At 44.1% G+C, this 16,379-nt stretch overlaps 1 pseudogene; it reads right to left on the bottom strand.

Annotated features, from left to right (window-relative positions):
• LOC115170712 (centrosomal protein of 112 kDa-like) overlaps window positions 1-16,379 on the bottom strand; it is a 185,872-nt pseudogene that overhangs the window by 140,272 nt on the left and 29,221 nt on the right.

The raw sequence follows: 16,379 nt of genomic DNA, 5'->3' as shown, positions 1-16,379 counted from the left end.
TTCAAGATTACTGTTTCACATCCGGCCGTGATTGGAAGTCCCATAGAGCGGTGCACAATTGGCCCAGTGTCGTCCAGGTTTGGCCGGGGTAGGCTGTCATTGTAAATTGAATAAGGACGCGCACAGTTACGTTCCCCGATGTGTCTGTCTTACCTTGTAGCCTGTGAGAAAGACCCAATCACGTGATGGGCATTGGCTAATAAGAATTGAGCTATCTGAGAGATCCATGTGAGTGAGAGGTGCTTTGGAGTACGCCGCCGGGAGAAGGGAATTCTAATTATTATATTTAGCCCAAGGGCCACAAAAGGCATGGATTTTTTTTAGGGGGGACACAAAGAGGATGCACCAGGAAATTCAAGGCATTATCAAGTACTCAAATTGTGAATGAGAGACTGATGAAGTGTGTACAGCCTGTGCAAAAAAACTAAGCAGAGCTCAAGCCTTTCATGCAATTTTTTCAAATCATCATTAGAGTCGCATCACGAAGCCTTAGAATGTATTAAAAATGAAAACATATAGCCCAACATTTGTATCACAATTAAAGTTATATAAATAACTCTAAATTAAGCATATAGGAGTACCAGTTTCTTTGTTAACCGCTCAACACAAAATATTTTCATGTGCGCACTCCCTCGAATCATTTGGATAAAATATCCTAATGTTCAATTGTATTCTTCATACTATAAAATAATATGGAATAATGCCAAGGAATTCTAAGCAAATCTTGTCTGCTTAATAAACTACCGTAAATTCCGGACTATAAGCCGGAACTTTTTTTCCCACGCTTTGAACATCGCAGCTTAAACAATGACGCGGCTAATATATAGATATTTCCCGCTTCCATTTTTTCCCCCAAAAAAAACACATTCTGTGACGTGCTCAGTTTTTTGGCGGCATGAAGCTTTCATTAGACCAATGAAAATGCCGAACGGGTTAAGGTCAAACAACTTTTTGTTTACTGTTTAGATTAAATCGAGCACTCTCAAACTTCCCATCATTCTGATTACGGTAGTCATTTTGTCACCCTCATCATGGCAAAGACACGGAGAAATGCATATGATGCAGCTTTCAAGTTGAAGGTGATTGATCTGGCTGTTGGAAAAGGAAATAGAGCTGCTGCACGGGAGCTTGGTCTTAATGAGTCGATGATAAGACGTTGGAAACAGCAGCGTGAGGAATTGACTCTGTGCAAAAAGACAACTAAAGATTACTGCAAATTTTTTATTTTTTGTTACAAGCCGTGTTTCGTTAAAGCCTATTTACTTTTGTTACAAGCCGTGTTTCATTAAAGCCTATTTATTTTTGTTACAAGCCGTGTTTCGTTAAAGCCTGTGTAAAGTTCATTTGTTTCAATGTACCGGTAGGCACCTGCGGCTTATAGACATGTGCGGCTTATTTATGTTCAAAATATTTTTTATTTTTTAAAATTCAGTGGGTATTCAGGTGCGCTTAATAGTCCGGAAATTACAGTAGTGTAGCCCACAGCCATATCGCATAGTCAGATCAGGGCTTAACATATGGACAACTCAGAGTATGCTATTGTGTTCTTCTGAACTAGACTACATTTTCTTCATATCATGTTTCTTTAGACCTGTCTAAAATAAATAATGGATTTATTGTGATGGTATAGGCTATATTACATGGATTTATTAGACTTTTTAAAATGTAGATCTTCCAAAGGTCTGCATCAGTGGCTTGTAGGCTATGTGTGGAAGTCAGAAGATGCTAAATGTGTTTATGTTAATTAACGGTCAATTACCGGGAGACCGGCAGTTATTTGCCTGACAATCACCGGCTGAAAAAATGTCATGACGGCCACAGCCCTAGTCGAGAGTAGAGTACGGTAAACAGGCTTGACTGGATCTGGGGCAGGGCTGTGTTCCGGGGCCATTAGGAGACTGGGGCAGAGGTTAGGGCTGAGACTTGGTCTGGGGCAGGGCTGTGTTCCGGGGCCATTAGGAGACTGGGGCAGAGGTTAGGGCTGTCACTTGGTCTGGGGCAGGGCTGTGTTCCGGGGCCATTAGGAGACTGGGGCAGAGGTTAGGGCTGAGACTTGGTCTGGGGCAGGGCTGTGTTCCGGGGCCATTAGGAGACTGGGGCAGAGGTTAGGGCTGAGACTTGGTCTGGGGCAGGGCTGTGTTCCGGGGCCATTAGGAGACTGGGACAGAGGTTAGGACTGTGACTTGGTCTGGGGCAGGAGCTGATGCTAAAACTGGGACTGGGGCTGCGTTCCGGGCCATTAGGATTGAGTGAGTTTAGATTGTGTGAGCTTTTAATTGTGCAGAACACATTCTACTTTCATTAGAGGAAGTGTAATCTGTGTATGAGCCGGTAATGAGGTAATGTATGGTATTAATTAGTGTGAGGAATGCATGCAGCATTAGGAGGCCCTGGATTAGACCTGGCCCTGCCTAGCCTGTCAGCAGTGCTCTGACTGTACTCTACTGTAATGGAACGATAGCAGACTGAGAAAAGAAGAGGAGGGGAGGAGGGAACGCCTGATAGGAGGAGCTCAGTCAGCCAAACATCTGGTGGGAGGGATGGAGAGAGGGAGAAATGTACGAGGAATGGAAAGAGGAAGGGAGGGATGGAGGGAGAGGTGCAGGGGGGATGAGATGGGAGGGGTGCATGGGGGATGAGATGTGATTGTAGCTGGAATAGTGTAGCAGAAGGCAGTAAAGGAAAAGCCCATGTTTGGTTAGACATTATAATATTTTTGACCATTAAAAGATTTTACATCAATGACCAATGGTCTTAAGTAAAATGATTTAGGAAATGAGGCCATGTAAGAGTATTGGGATGTAGCCAAAGCCCTGGCTCCAACCACAGCCCCTTGTCACAGATGAGGTCACCTGCTCGTTAACAGACTTGCCAAATATGGGCATACGACGTGATGACTACAAACGATGCAGTATGAAGTGAGGATAGAAAAGTAGCGGTGTGGAATCTCACAGGCTACAGCCAACTGAGACAAGTAAACAAACAAAACCAATGACATCATAGGTGGGAAGGATGGTGGGTGACATGTCAGACTGTATAACATGTCAAACGAGGCTGCTGCGGTTCTTACTAATTCCAGACAAAGAGAGCGAGAGAGACGGAGTAAGAGAACAAGAACGAGAGAAAGAGAGGGACGAGAGAACAAAAGAAAGCCTAATTGACATGAAATAGAGTGACCAGGTATGCCAAGGCGCCTCTCCCTCCCTCCCTCCCTCCCTCCCTCCCTCCCTCCCTCCCTCCCTCCCTCCCTCCCTCCCTCCCTCCCTCCCTCCCTCCCTCCCTCCCTCCCAGTGCGGCCTCAGTGATCCCGGGATCACTGCTAACAACACATCTGGAGGACACACTGGCCTTGTCCAAATACCCATACTTGCATCCTAAATGGTAGGCTGTTTGAGTACGCATATTTTTTTTGTATAATAGTATGCAACATTGCGGAAATCGAGTATACTTTAAATGCCCGGATGCCATACTAATTTTGGCTTTGACAACAGCTTATCATTTAGATATGGGAAATGCGCTACCTAAATCAACAAATAGCAGGAAATAATGCAATCGCGCATGACACATTCTCAGTATGTGAAAATATTATGTTTTATACTATGTGAATTTTTGAAAATCAAGTATGGTTTTGTAGGCTACCTATTTAATTTGTGGATCAAGCCTTAGCAGTCATTCTGATCTCGTTCCCAATGATCAGTGCTTTAGTTCATTATGTTGCTGTCCAGTGGTTCCCAATTTATCAGTTTCTGTCTTCAGTTCTTTGTAAATAGGATAAATGTGCTATATGGGTCTACTACATTATACACAGTATACAAAACATTAAGAACACCTGTGGAAGGCTTTCAACACCTTGTAGTGTCCGTGCCCCGATGAATTGAGGCTGTTGTGAGGGCAAAAGAGAGGGGTGCAACTCCATATTAGGAAGGTGTTCTTAATGTTTTGTACGCTCAGTGTAGGACAAATGTGATAGGCTGGTTATAGGCAGACTGAGTAGGCCTATAACTCCATTCCTACTCTATTCAGCATTTAGATAAATTCATGGAATTGGAAATTATCTATTATCAGGCTGGTTGAATTTAAAAAAATACTTTTTACTAAACGGTGCGTGCTAAATAGTACGCAACGATGAGTATATAGTATGCAGTTTAATATGCTAGTATGGGTATTCGGACACAACCATTGTAGATCTGAGACAGGAGAGGTGTACAACAATACGGAATTCGGCACTGCCCCACAACTGGGGACGCTGCACAGCACAGATATGGGAACTCTCTATGGAGGTTCCTATGTTTCAGCATGTGTCAGACAGGCACATATGGAGAGACTAAAAGTGACAACATTTCATATAGCTTCAAATATCCACTGCAGTTTTCAATTACTGCACAAGGGTGAGCTCTGCAAATTATAGCTGTATCCCGGGCCCTGTAACTAGCACTGTCTGAGTGCTTAAGCATTTTTCTAAATCAGTTACTTTGGGGGGATTGTATCATTGTATAATTGCATGGATGGAAGCCTGCGTTGGCTCGCTGTGAGACATTTTTCATATGCTGGGATTGTGGGTTTGTGGGTTGGTGATGTGTGTGAACAAATCCCATGTTTCTGATGTGTTCTGAACCAAACTGAATGGCAAGTCCCCAAGTAGTGACGAAATGAAAGAAGAAAACAGACATTTGATTTACAGTGTTTTGCTACTCACTTCAGTGACTCTTCAAGTTTGGAGATCTTCTTCTTGGCCTCTTCTCTTTCTTTCTCCGCCTCGTTGTGTAGGACACGCACCTGTGTGATTGTGTGAGTGAGAGAGTGTGAGAGGGGTAGAAACAGAGACAGACACTATGACAGCAGGTCCATCATTCAGCAAGCCCCCCTTTCCATGACCTTATCCACCTGGGGCCTGGGGTTGCCTCTCCCTGACCTCTTATCTCCACCCATCATCAAGCTGCCATCTGGGCCCATCTCCTGATAGGCGTTTAAGAATGTACAAACAGACAGATTCTTTCATCAAGTTTACTGGGAGCTGGAGAAAGGCTGTGCACTCAAAACATTTGATGCAGCTATTTAACTGTTTTTTCAACTAACAACTTACTTCAGTCACACAAAGATTAAACAACAGAAGGTGAAATGGCATTGACCCTCACCATGACCCTGCTAACAGAGACCCAGATCTGGTAGCTAGCTAGCTTGCAGGTGTATCAGTCCCCCGATGCAGAGGTGCCTGACCTGAAACACACAGCCCTGTTACCTCCCCCACCCCTCTTTATGACTGACTGCTATGCCCTTCAACATGGGGGCTTTACTTTGAAGATGAACCAGGTGTGTGGACCTGCATCTTAAACCTGATCTTCACCCACCTAACTCTGGCCTGGCCCAGACCAACTCATTAGATGGTGGGATTTTTTATGACAACACATTGACTTTGAAGGGAGGCTTGAAATGAGAGAAGGGTCGCTGCCATTGCTGTCTGGCAGCAATTAAGGTCCTTGCTGGATTTAGCTGGGGCGACTGAGTATGGCTTTTCGGATGGACAAGACTTCATCTCCCGTCCCCTATGGCCTTAAATTGGGCAACTTCATGCCACCACCCCAGCTCTCCCTCCTTACACCCGCAAAAACATCTGCTAAATATGCGTATGTGACCAATAAAATGTGATTTCATTTGATTTGAACCCCCATCTCCCCTAAATATCAAACCCTCACTCCTCCGAATGCCCCTGACCTTTGCACTCCACCCTTCCTCCCCACAGCCACTGAGCCCTGTGGACCCTGTGACCTGCAGTAGTCTGACCTGTTAATCTCAGCTTTGAGTTTACAGGCAGGACATAACATATCAAAGGGAAGAAGGGGATCTAGCCAGGACCATGTGGGTCCCAGGCTTTTATCTCTCCCATTGAACCACAGTCAGTTTGTGGAACTAGGGCCGCTGGATCAGACTTTAGGTTTCACAGAGTTGACTTTAGGCACGGTAGGCCTACATAGTTATGTAGAGTAAGACACAGAGGAAAGGACGCTCCCCATTAAGACAAAGTGACAGTCTTCCTTTGTTTATTTAGAGCCCATACACTAAATAAGAGGTCAGCAATATAATCTCAATTTGATATGAGAGTATTGTATTGACACAAATAGTGATTATTGATTTGACAGGAGGGTAACTACAGTGCCTTGCGAAAGTATTCAGCCCCCTTGAACTTTTCAACCTTTTGCCACATTTCAGGCTTCAAACATAAAGATATAAAACTGTAATTGTTTGTGAAGAATCAACAACAAGTGGGACACAATCATGAAGTGGAATGAAATTTATTGGATATTTCAAACTTTTTTAACAAATAAAAAACTGAAAAATTGGGTGTGCAAAATTATTCAGCCCCCTTAAGTTAATACTTTGTAGCGCCACCTTTTGCTGCGATTACAGCTGTAAGTCGCTTGGGGTATGTCTCTATCAGTTTTGCACATCGAGAGACTGAAATTTTTGCCCATTCCTCCTTGCAAAACAGCTTGAGCTCAGTGAGGTTGGATGGAGAGCATTTGTGAACAGCAGTTTTCAGTTCTTTCCACAGATTCTCGATTGGATTCAGGTCTGGACTTTGACTTGGCCATTCTAACACCTGGATATGTTTATTTGTGAACCATTCCATTGTAGATTTATTTGATGCTTTATGTTTTGGATCATTGTCTTGTCTTGTTGGAAGACAAATCTCCGTCCCAGTCTCAGGTCTTTTGCAGACTCCATCAGGTTTTCTTCCAGAATGGTCCTGTATTTGGCTCCATCCATCTTCCCATCAATTTTAACCATCTTCCCTGCCCCTGCTGAAGAAAAGCAGGCCCAAACCATGATGCTGCCACCACCATGTTGGACAGTGGGGATGTTGTGTTCAGGGTGATGAGCTGTGTTGCTTTTACGCCAAACATAACATTTTGCATTGTTGCCAAAAAGTTTGATTTTGGTTTCATCTGACCAGAGCACCTTCTTCCACATGTTTGGTGTGTCTCCCAGGTGGCTAGTTGCAAACTTTAAACGACACTTTTTATGGATATCTTTAAGAAATGGCTTTCTTCTTTCCACTCTTCCATAAAGGCCAGATTTGTGCAGTATACGACTGATTGTTGTCCTATGGACAGAGTCTCCCACCTCAGCTGTAGATCTCTGCAGTTCATCCAGAGTGATCATGGGCCTCTTGGCTGCATCTCTGATCAGTCTTCTCCTTGTATGAGCTGAAAGTTTAGAGGGACGGCCGGGTCTTCGTAGATTTGCAGTGGTCTGATACTCCTTCCATTTCAATATTATCGTTTGTGCTCCTTGGGATGTTTAAAGCTTGGGAAATCTTTTTGTATCCAAATCCGGCTTTAAACTTCTCCACAACAGTATCTCGGACCTGCCTGGTGTGTTCCTTGTTCTTCATGATGCTCTCTGCGCTTTAAACGGACCTCTGAGACTATCACAGAGCAGGTGCATTTATACGGAGACTTGATTACACACAGGTGGATTCTATTTATCATCATTAGTCATTTAGGTCAACATTGGATCATTCAGAGATCCTCACTGAACTTCTGGAGAGAGTTTGCTGCACTGAAAGTAAAGGGGCTGAATAATTTCGCACGGACAATTTTTCAGTTTTTTATTTGTTAAAAAAGTTTGAAATATCCAATACATTTCGTTCCACTTCATAATTGTGTCCCACTTGTTGTTGATTCTTCACAAACAATTACAGTTTTATATCTTTATGTTTGAAGCCTGAAATGTGGCAAAAGGTCGAAAAGTTCAAGGGGGCCGAATACTTCTATACTCATTTGGATGGCTACCTTACGCCTCGATCACACCGACAGAGTCGTTGTATTTTGGTACACCAGAAGTACATTAATTTCCAATGGAACACTGTGTTTGCCTTGCAGCACTGCATTGCAGAGGCAGTCGCGGTGCGTTCTGTGTGGTACATACGTTGGATTTATTGAACGTATGCATCAATTTGTATGTGCGGACGGCTAGACAGAAATGGTAGCAGAAAGTGAATGTTGAACTTGTTTTGCACGCACATCCAGATGTTGCTGCGTACCATGTTGGGCAATGATACTGTCGCAGTGCAGTAGTATTCTACAGTAGTTTAGTCTAGTAGCACATGCCGTTGGCTACCTTAGCAGCAGAGAGTGTGTGTTCCTGTTGGAAGTGGCTGATGTCAGTCTCATGTTTGTTCTAGAGCTTCTGCAGAATGTCTTCATGTTGCTCACTCTGCTGCTCCTTCTCCCTCAGCAGAGACACCCTCCTGGACAACACAACACAGACATGCTCAACGTTCTGACAACCATTTGTTTCTTAGAGCTTGGTGAGTGTGGTGGTCCTACGGTTGTTGTTTTACATACACCCTCCTGGACAACACAACACAGACATACTCAACACAGACATACACACAGTCAGCACCACTCACTACTATAAGGGCCTACTGCTTGGCTCAAACAGAGGCTGGAGCTGGGGGTTAGACTAGGGAACTCTGTTGGATTGGGTCGGTAAATTAGTTGGGGGCTGTCTGTGTATTTTGGGGTGAGACTTTTCCTTCTTTTCATGTAAGGTTTGGGAAGAGAACAGTGAGTGGGTGGATGTGGGTGACCGTGGTGTGGGGTCTTCTCCTCACCGTCTGCTCCTATACAGTGGGAGAGGACCATCAGCATGAACATCACTGTCTGCTCCTATACAGTGGGAGAGGACCATCAGCATGAACATCACTGTCTGCTCCTATACAGTGGGAGAGGACCATCAGCATGAGACAGCATGAACATCACTGTCTGCTCCTATACAGTGGGAGAGGACCATCAGCATGAGACAGCATGAACATCACTGTCTGCTCCTATACAGTGGGAGAGGACCATCAGCATGAGACAGCATGAACATCACTGTCTGCTCCTATACAGTGGGAGAGGACCATCAGCATGAGACAGCATGAACATCCCTATCTGCTCCTATACAGTGGGAGAGGACCATCAGCATGAGACAGCATGAACATCACTGTCTGCTCCTATACAGTGGGAGAGGACCATCAGCATGAGACAGCATGAACATCACTGTCTGCTCCTATACAGTGGGAGAGGACCATCAGCATGAGACAGCATGAACATCACTGTCTGCTCCTATACAGTGGGAGAGGACCATCAGCATGAGACAGCATGAACATCCCTGTCTGCTCCTATACAGTGGGAGAGGACCATCAGCATGAGACAGCATGAACATCCCTGTCTGCTCCTATACAGTGGGAGAGGACCATCAGCATGAGACAGCATGAACATCACTGTCTGCTCCTATACAGTGGGAGAGGACCATCAGCATGAGACAGCATGAACATCACTGTCTGCTCCTATACAGTGGGAGAGGACCATCAGCATGAGACAGCATGAACATCCCTGTCTGCTCCTATACAGTGGGAAAGAACCATCAGCATGAGACAGCATGAACATCACTGTCTGCTCCTATACAGTGGGAGAGGACCATCAGCATGAGACAGCATGAACATCATTGACCACCATCAAGATGAACAATTCTGTTACAGATGCGCCATCTTAATAGGACCCTGCTTCTCACAGCAGGAAAATAATCCTGAAATTATTATGTGGATTATAATTAATGGACATTTTTGTGATACATTTTTCATTAGGGCAAATCAAGGCTGACATTTTTAAGTGGAAATCAGAAACGTTAGAAGCCTTTTTAAACCTTGAATACACTACAATTTGCATTTCCTGCTGAATAGGAAAATTCTCTGCGACAACAGTGATCAAATTAAGATAGCAGGTCCCGTACAACTCTGTTTCACCCCACTGTTCAACAGCATCAACCAAAGCCATTTACCAGTATCAGAAGAGGCTGGTGGGAGGAGCCATAGGAGGACGGGCTCATTATAAACACAGGAATAGAATACATGGAACGGTATCAAACATATGGAAATCACGTTTGACTTTGTTCCATTGATTCCATTCTAGTTATTGCACTGAGTCCGTCCACCTGAAGCTCCTCCCACCAGCCTTCTCTGGCCTGAAACCCACTATCCCAGCACCACACCACAGTTTACCCAACTGAACTCATGCTCAATTCTACAGTCAGCCTGAACCGACTGTGTTTCTCAGCAACCAGATTCTCCAACTCTCAGCTAAGCAGACATCAAAGTCCTCAGTGCACCAGGGATAGATCCTATCAGGTGGGACTGTTTTAAAAGACACATCTGATGAATCTGTAGGCTCTTCGTTCCCTCTGCAAAGTCTCAAAGAGAAAGTTAAAGAAATAGACTTCAAAAAGTCAACTGTTCCGTCTGCCTATGAAAACATCTTCTCTCTTGTTCCCGAAAGCGTTTTTCTCTCTCCCCAAGCTGCTGTTTCTTTCGCTTTCTCCTGCTCTGCCTAGTTCTGCCTCCTCACAATACAAGTTTAAAGGGCAGACAGAAGTTGAGCTCATTGCTCTTGGCCTACGTAATCCATCCTCTAATCCCATTCTTCATAAACCAGACAACCGCTCCAGATTACCAATCATAAAGACACCCTCATTCTAAACTCAATCGAGGGTGATCAAACAAAGTCCAGGGGCGTGTTCATTAGGATACATCATAGCAAAACATTTTGCATAGGAAAACAAAAATGTCCACATAGTCCCTCCCTGTTTTCTTCTGTTTGGTGATTAATGACCATGACCCAGCTGATCGTGACTGCCCAGCTAGCACATAACATTCTGAGAACCATTTGTTTCTTAGAGCTTGGTGAGAGTGTGGTGGTCCTACGGTTGTTTTGCATACACCCTTCCCACAACGTTCTGGGAATGGTGCAGGATAGTTGCGCCTTGAGGTCAGATGCCGAGCAGTTGCCATACCAGGCAGTGATGCAACCAGTTAAGATGCTCTCGATGGTGCAGCTGTATAACTTTGAGGATCTGAGGACCCATGCCAAATCTTTTCAGTCTATTGAGGGGGAATAGGTGTTGTTGTGCCCTCTTCACGACTGTCTTGGTGTGCTTGGACCATGGATAGTTTGTTGCTGATGTGGACCAAGGAACTTGAAGCTCTTGACCTGCTCCACTACAACCCCTGTCTATGAGAATGGGGGTGTGCTTGGCCTTCCTTTTCCTGTAGTCCACAATCAGATCCTGTGGCTTGATCATGTTGAAGGAGTGGTTGCCAGGTCTCTCACTTCCTCCATATAGGCTGGCTCATCGTTGTCGGTGATCTGGACTACCACACTTGTGTCATCTGCAAACTTAATGATGGTGTTGGAATCTTGCATGGCCATGCAGTGGTGTGGGTGAAGAGGGAGTACAGGAGGGGTCTAAGCACGCACCCCTGAGGGGCCCCATGTTGAGGATCAGCATAGCAGATGTGTTGTTGCCTACCCTTACCACCTGGAGGCGGCCCGTCAGGAAGTCCAGGATCCAGATGCAGAGGAAGGTGTTTAGTCCCAGGTCCTTAGCTTAGTGATGAGTTTTGAGGGCACTATGGTGTTGAACGCTGAACTGTAGTCAACAAACAGTATTCTCACGTAGGGTTTCCTTTTGTCCAGTTGAGAAAGGGCAGTGTGAAGTGCAATAGAGATTGCGTCATCTGTGGATCTGTTGGGGCGGTATGCAAATTGGGGTGGGTCTAGGGTTTCTGGGATAATGGTGTTGATGTGAGCCATGACCAGCCTTTCAAAGCACTCCATGGCTACAGATGTGAGAGCTACAGGGCGGTAGTCATTTAGGCAGGTTACCTTGGCGTTCTTGGGCACAGGGACTATGGTGGTCTGCTTGAAACGTAGGTATTACAGACTCGGTCAGGGACAGGTTGAAAATGTCAGTGAAGATACTTACCAGCATGCTCTGAGTACACGTCCTGGTAATTCGTCTGGCCCTGCGGCCTTGTGAATGTTGACCTGTTTAAAGATCTTACTTCAGCATAACGTTTACTGCAGATTTCCTCATGGTTCTATTTAGTCATGTTCTCAGAACATTAATACAACTTTCCATAAAAAACACTAGAAAACATAAGTAACATTCAAAGAACATTCTAAGAATGTTATTGAAAAACATTAATTTCGTTCTCAGCGTCAACAAAACTCTGTTCTCTATCTTGTTAAGTTTGTTCAGGTTTGTTGGCCACGACCACTAATTATCCACACCTGATCTTCATGAGTGCTTGTTGACTTTGAAATGGTGTCTGTTTGAATATACTAAAATGAACAGCTTTGTAAGAGTTCAAAAAACATGGCATGCTAGCTCTCTATCCTGGTGGCACAGTGGACTAGTTCTATAGATGGAGAACAGAAGATCATAGGTTTGAATCTCACTGACGCCGTGCCACAATAAAAAATTATGTATTTGCATGACTAATGCCTAAGAAAATGTTCATGCATCCTTTCTGTGCTTAGAGTTAAAAAAAAGTTAACCCAAACTAAGCTAGTACTGTTAATAAAAGTCTTACTGAAACTTTCAGTGAAAGTTATTCAAAAACCTCAAAATAATCTAGAATTTCCGTTAGAACGTTAATAAAACCTCCCAAGAAAACTTTCAGGAAACCATAGTAAAATGTTATCAGAACCTCCCTACAACAAAAAAATGTACGGTCCCAGAACAGGCTACATTTTAAAAACGTTTTACCGGTCAGGAAACTGATGGCTTCGTTCCCAGAACCAATGGGAAACCAAAAACATACGTTCCCAAAACTTCTAAGGAACCAAATGTGCAAGCTGGGTGATGCTTCCACTAGTGTCCTAATAAAAACAGTTGATTCAACCACCTACTCTCTGTGTGACAGTTTGGAATGCAGTGCATTCGCAGATTGATACAAGTGATGACAGAGAGGCTGGATGGGGAGCGTGCAGTCCTCTCTAACAGATGAGAGCTGACTGAGACAGGAGAACTCTGTGTTTTTGGGACGGAGAGGGACGGCCAGCGCCGTCAGGCCCCGTGAGAGGGGTTCTTTGTAAATTGCCTGCAAGCGGCCAACAAGAGTGCCTTAAGAAAATGAAGGGGGAACGAAGGGGGACTGAGCCAGGACGTGTGCTGACACTTAACGCCCTGGCATGGGATGAGACGGAGAGGCTGTGTGTGTGTGTGTGTGTGTGTGTGTGTGCGTGTGTGTGTGTGTGTGTTTGGAGCACTCCCCTGAGCACCAGGTGTTAGCAGCACGTTACATTACCGGCACTGAACTCCACTAATGGGCTCCTTCAGAGAGACAGACACAAAGTGACAAGTGTGTAGTGACAGGCTACATATTAGCTTCGCTCTCCTGAGTCCTTCATAGATTTAACTAGGATAAAATGGGTCTTAAAATTTTTATCAAAGAGAAGTTGCATAACATAATATAACAGATTCAATATTCAGTGATGGATGACCTACCAATGCCAGTTAAAGAGGTGTTCTCACTTAAACATATTCCCACATATTACACATCAGCAGAAGACTTAAACATATTCCCACATATTACACATCAGCAGAAGACTTAAACATATTCCCACATATTACACACCAGCAGAAGACTTAAACATCTTCCCACATATTACACACCAGCAGAAGACTTAAACATATTCCCTCATATTACACACCAGCAGAAGACTTAAACATATTCCCTCATATTACACACCAGCAGAAGACTTAAACATATTCCCTCATATTATACACCAGCAGAAGACTTAAACATATTGCCTCATATTACACATCAGCAGAAGACTTGGAGTATTTGTATGCCACCTGTGGGTGTGTGTGATGCAGCTAAAGATGCTGTTATGGTACAGGAATACTGTAGTGGCCTGTCAGGGACATGCTCTGTTCTCTTTGTCTCTGTTGACACACACAGACAAACACACACAAAGAGGTTTCAGTCATATTTCATCTTGTCTTCATGTTGACATACACACTCGCAGCTGCTCTACCTGAACTGTTCTAGACACCAGATAAGTTCGAAAAACAATTACAGGTGTCAAAACACCTTTATTTGGGTAAGAAGCCTATGTGAAAATGTGTGTGTTATATGTTGAAACTCTCACTCTGTCAGGAAGCTTTGATAAACTTCACTTCACCTTTTGTTTTTTGGCAAGCACCAGAAACACTGCACACGGTTGCATGATGAAAGACAAACAAAATAATTCAGAGAGCTTCGATACTGAGACATCAAATAGAGAGGGGGAGTTCAGAGCTACCTCACCTCAGCTGACATTTCTTATGAAGAGAACAGGGGTGTGTGTGTTTGTGAGTGTGAGTGTGTGCACACCCGTGCATGTGTACCTCTGTGTGGAGGTCAGCCTAAACTAACATGGGTAGAGCAACTCATTTCCAGTGAAGGAGGGCCCTTTCATGTTGCAGGCCTCACCTGGCTATAGACTGTGTTTAATTATTAAAGAGGGGTCTACCCGGCCTCGCACGGCCCGCTTTTGATGCTTCTTAAATTCCATCCTGCTGACAGACTATCTCGCTGCACGTGGGAGCGCGCATATGTGTGTGTGTGTGTGTGTGTGTGAGAGAGAGAGATAGATAGATAGATAGTGAAAAAGAGAAAGTGTGTGTGTGTGTATGGGTAGGAGTACACTTTACCTGTGAAAGCTATTGAATGAAAATGTCTGCATGTGTGAGAGAAAGTGAGAGAAAGTGTGTGTGTGTGTGTGTGCGTATGTACACGTTAATTGTGAAAGCTGCTGAATGTCATAAGAGAAGCTAAATTCATGAAGTACTGTACTGTGTCTGAATGGCCCCTGTTGCTGATCATCCATACCTAATCCCCCACCCCTACTTTGTCCCACCTTAGGTCCTTAACACACACACACACACACACACACACACACACACACACACACACACACACACACACACACACACACACACACACACACACACACACACACACACACAAAGCAACACTCTCAAGTTAGATGTGATTCGGTCCCAGGACACAGATGCAAAGGCAGAGAGACTTTTACAAGGTGGAAGGTACAGTTGAAGTCGGACGTTTACATACATCTTAGCCAAATACATTTAAACTTAGTTTTTCACAATTCCTGACATTTAATCCTAGTAAAAGGTCCCTGTTATAGGTCAGTTAGGATCACCACTTTATTTTAAGAATGTAAAATGTCAGAATAATAGTAGAGAATGATTTATTTCAGCTTTTATTTCTTTCATCACATTCCCAGTAGATCAGAAGTTAACATACACTCAATTAGTATTTGGTAGCATTGCCTTTAAATTGTTTAACTTGGGTCAAACGTTTTGGGTAGCCTTCCACAAGCTTCCCACAATAAGTTGGGTGAATTTTGGCCCATTCCTCCTGACAGAGCTGGTGTAACTGAGTCTGGATTGTAGGACTCCTTGCTCGTACATGCTTTTTCAGTTCTTCCCTCAAATTGTCAATAGGATTGAGGTCAGGGCTTTGTGATGGCCACTCCAATACCTTGACTTTGTTGTCCTTAAGCCATTTTGCCACAACTTTGGAAGTATGCTTGGGGTCATTGTCCATTTGGAAGTCCCATTTCCAACCAAGATTTAACTTCCTGACTGATGTCTTGAGATGTTGCGTCAATATAAGCATATAACTTTCCTCCCTCATGAAGCCATCTATTTTGTGAAGTGCACCAGTCCCTCCTGCAGCAAAGCACCCCCACAACATGATGCTGCCACCAACCTGCTTCACGGTTGGGATGGTGTTCTTCGGCTTGCAAGCCTCACCCTTTTTCCTCCAAACATAACAATGGTCATTATGGCCGAACAGTTCTATTTTTGTTTCATCAGACCAGAGGACATTTCTCCAAAAACTACGATCTTTGTCCCCATGGGCAGTTGCAAACCGTAGTCTGGCTTTTTTATGGCGGTTTTGGAGCAGTGGCTTCTTCCTTGCTGAGCGGCCTTTCAGGTTATGTCGATATAGGACTCGTTTTACTGTGGATAAAATATACTTTTGTTCCTGTTTCCTCCAGCATCTTCACAGGGTCCTTTGCTGTTGTTCTGGGATTGATTTGCACTTTTCGCACCAAAGTACGTTCATCTCTAGGAGACAGAACGCGTCTCCTTCCTGAGCGGTATGATGGCTCCATGGTCCCATGCTGTTTATACTTGCGTAGTATTGTTTGTACAGATGAACGTGGTACCTTCAGGCATTTGGAAATTGCTCCCAAGGATGAACCAGACTTGTGGAGGCCTAAAAATACAATTCTGAGGTCTTGGCTGATTTCTTTTGATTTTCCTATGACGTCAAGCAAAGATTCCCTGAGTTCGAAGGTTGGCCTTGAAATACATCCACAGGTACACCTCCAATTGACTCAAATGATGTCAATGAGCCTATCAAAAGCTTCAAAAGCCATGACATAATTTTCTGGAATTTTCCAAGCTGTTTAAAGGCACAGTCAACTTACTGTATGTAAACTTCTGACCCACTGGAATTGGGATACAGTGAATTA

Source organism: Salmo trutta, chromosome 32, assembly GCF_901001165.1.
Source record: "Salmo trutta chromosome 32, fSalTru1.1, whole genome shotgun sequence".
NCBI lineage: Eukaryota > Metazoa > Chordata > Actinopteri > Salmoniformes > Salmonidae > Salmo > Salmo trutta.
Note: the sequence above shows the minus strand (reverse complement) of the source record. Positions and strands in the feature narration are given on the sequence as shown.